We start from the raw sequence: 3,518 nt of genomic DNA, 5'->3' as shown, positions 1-3,518 counted from the left end.
ATTATTACATTTTTATTTTTATTTTTATTTTTATTTTTAGTTTTTGATACATATATAAATAAAAATAATAATAAAATCGGTTAACACATAAATATTTTCTACCTAAGAACTACGTGTGTTTTGATTTCCCTATTGCACCTGGGGATACGTAGGAGCAATGTCTTACCCTTGTCAAACCAAATTAATAAAACAAATATTTTTTTTCTTCTTTCATTAATGTAAATAATTTAATTTTTTTTTTTTGGGTAAAATAAATAAATAAATTGTTTGTATATAATTAATTATAGGGTAACCGTTTTAACGGACGTCGTAGGGTGTTAATAATTCCCTACTCGTAATCGACTCCCGAATCCAAATTTTTGGTTCAAAAATATTATTTTAGGTTTTATCCAATTTTTCCTTTAATAAAAATAAAATTGGGGGCGACTCCTTTTTCGCGGACAAACCGGACGCGACATCCATGACACAGCTCCACCGGCTATACTAAAAACATAGCCACTGGTTGCTTTGGAGTCATCTGATAAGGTGTTCTAATCAGCATCACTGTATCCTTCAAGGACAGCAGGAAATCTTCGATAATGTAATCCGAGACTCATTGTCCTTTTAAGGTATCTCATGACTCTTTCGATAGCGTGTCGATGCTCCATATTAGGTCTACTAGTAAACCTGCACAACAATCCAACGACATAGGCAATGTCGGGTCTAGTGCAGTCAGTGGCATACTTGAGGCTGCCAATGATGCTCGCATATTCATTTTGTCTAACACCTTCACCAGTGTTCTTGAAAAGTTTTACACTCGGATCATATGGTGTGCAAGCAGGTTTACAATCAAAGTAATTATATTTCTTTAGAATCTTTTCAACGTAGTGAGATTGATCCAAAGAAATTCCCTTTTCTGACCTAGTAATCTTGATGCCAAGGATTACATCGCTTCTCCGAGGTCTTTCATATCAAAGTTGTTACTCAACAATGATTTCACATTATTTACAATATAAATGTTTGAACCAAATATGAGTAAGTCGTCTACGTAGAGACATATGATAGTGCAAATGTCATTTTCACACTTGTAATAAATGCATTTGTCACTTTCATTCACTTTAAACTCATTCGACATAATCAAGTTGTCAAATTTTTCATGCCATTGTTTAGGAGCTTGTTTAACACCATAGAGAGATTTATCTAACTTACAGACCTTGTCTTCTTGACCATGAATTGCAAAACCTTCAGGTTGTTCCATATAAATTTCTTTTTCCAGGTCACCATTTAAAAAGGCTGTTTTAACATCCATCTGATGTATCACCAGGTTATGAATAGCCGCAAGTGATATAAGCACCCTTATGGATGTTAGTCTAGTGACTGGTGAGAAAGTGTCGAAGAAGTCTATATTTTCTCTTTGTCTAAAACCTTTGGCTACAAGGCGTGCCTTGTATTTATCAACGGATCCATCGGGTTATAGTTTCTTTGTAACACCCCGATTTTTTTTTTTTTTAAAACAAATTCATGAAACAAAGAATAATTAAGTAAAATACCTTTGGATAATTATATAAGTCAATATAATTGATACAAAGCGGAATAGTTTTTAAAATATGAGTCCAAAGTATTTACACAACAGCTAGTGATACATGAAATCCATTAACATAAGATGTCGTGCTGACAATATTAGTAAAGATACAATCTTCCAATTTAAAATAAACGCAATCCAAAATAAAGACATATGTTCCCTCTATGTCAACCTAATCTGATCATTCTACCAAAAAAAAACTACACACCCTGAGTGATCTCCACGCGCCCCGTAAGATCCTCCTAACATAGCTCCAGTCAGGCGTTCCAGTCTACATTCCCATCCACAGGGTACGAATCGGTAGGAATTTCATGACTCTCATCTGAGGGCAAAGCCCAGATTTCCACAATAGTTGTAAAGGGTCACCAACCGAAATTAACAGTTAACACATATCATTTAAGTTTTTGAATGCACAAAATAACCTTTCCACTAAGCATGCACCTTAAAAGGATTTTCCATATGCTAAAAGTTCATATAATACTTGCCAAATGAAAATGAAGTCAAAATAAGTCTTAAATCAATCAAGTAATAAACAACTGGCCAATCCATTGATGAACCAATTGAGCAATCGATCATCTAACTCAAAATAAGAATTTCCACTAAGCCAATCGATGGGGAAATCGATTTCCTGAGGGTTTTTCGTGAAAACTGTACTCTGAGCTTAATTCAATCGATTGGGAAAGCAATTGAATGAATAACTGAGCCCCTGTATTAAAGCCAATCGATTTCCAAATCGATTTTGTCAAAATGGCTGAGCTCTTGCAATGGCCAAATCGATTGGCAAATCAATTTTGTCAAAATGGCTGAGCTCCTGTAATGAATCCAATCGATTGCCAAATCGATTTTGAGGAATAGCTTTTAATAGAATTGATTTGGGAATCGATTTCCCTGCATGTTTTTCTTTAAGAGATTCCCCATTCTTAATACTCGTTTAACTTAAACGATTTTCACGATAACATTAAGTAAACGTAGACATTAAGAGATTCCCCATTCTTAATACTCGTTTAACTTAAACGATTTTCACGATAACATTAAGTAAACGTAGACATTAAGAGATTCCCCATTCTTAATACTCGTTTAACTTAAACGATTTTCACGATAACATTAAGTAAACGTAGACATTAAGAGATTCCCCATTCTTAATACTCGTTTAACTTAATTGATTTTCACGACAACATTAAGTAAACGTAGACATTAAGAGATTCCCCATTCTTAATACTCATTTAACTTAAACCGTTTTCACAACAAACATTAGGTAAACAAGACATTAAGAGATTCCCCATTCTTAATACTCGTTTAACTTAAACGATTTTCAAAACAAACATTAAGTAAACAAGACATTAAGAGATTCCTTATTCTTAATACTCGTTTAACTCTAATGGTTTTCAAATTCCACACAAAACAAACTCAAACATATTATCAAATTCAATCCACAATTCACACCAAAACACATCAATTCGTTTCTCCACAAAATCCAACCATACACATATCAAATTTCATAAGCATGAATTATGAACACGTCAAACTTCATTTATTCAAATTTATACACCAATGGGTTGAACTCATTTTCCGCGAAACATTCATCAATATCCCCAAAACCTAACTCTTAGATTTTACCCGTAAAGCCTTAAATTCGTTTTCCCAAAATCAACACTTTAACCCTAACAAAATTCTTTTCCTCACAACCACATATAAGTCCCTAAATGCAAACTAGAAGTTTGGAAGGAGCCATTACCTTCACGTTAGCTTTAACGTGCGATTACGGTACCGCGAGTAAATCCGGTAAAATCTCTGCTCGCAACGTCGCTTCCAAAGTTGGTTCCCTAGCATCTAGCGTGGTAAGTGAACAACTTTCCCTTCTATATCTTTGCGAAATGAAGCTTAGATCTACATGAAACGGGGAGGTTTGTGTTTGACGGTTTTGAAATCCCTAACACCGTTTTTCTTCGTTTTCGAA

The sequence above is a fragment of the Cicer arietinum genome, chromosome 4 (assembly GCF_000331145.2).
Source record: "Cicer arietinum cultivar CDC Frontier isolate Library 1 chromosome 4, Cicar.CDCFrontier_v2.0, whole genome shotgun sequence".
Taxonomy (NCBI): domain Eukaryota; kingdom Viridiplantae; phylum Streptophyta; class Magnoliopsida; order Fabales; family Fabaceae; genus Cicer; species Cicer arietinum.
This window is presented reverse-complemented; position numbering follows the sequence as displayed.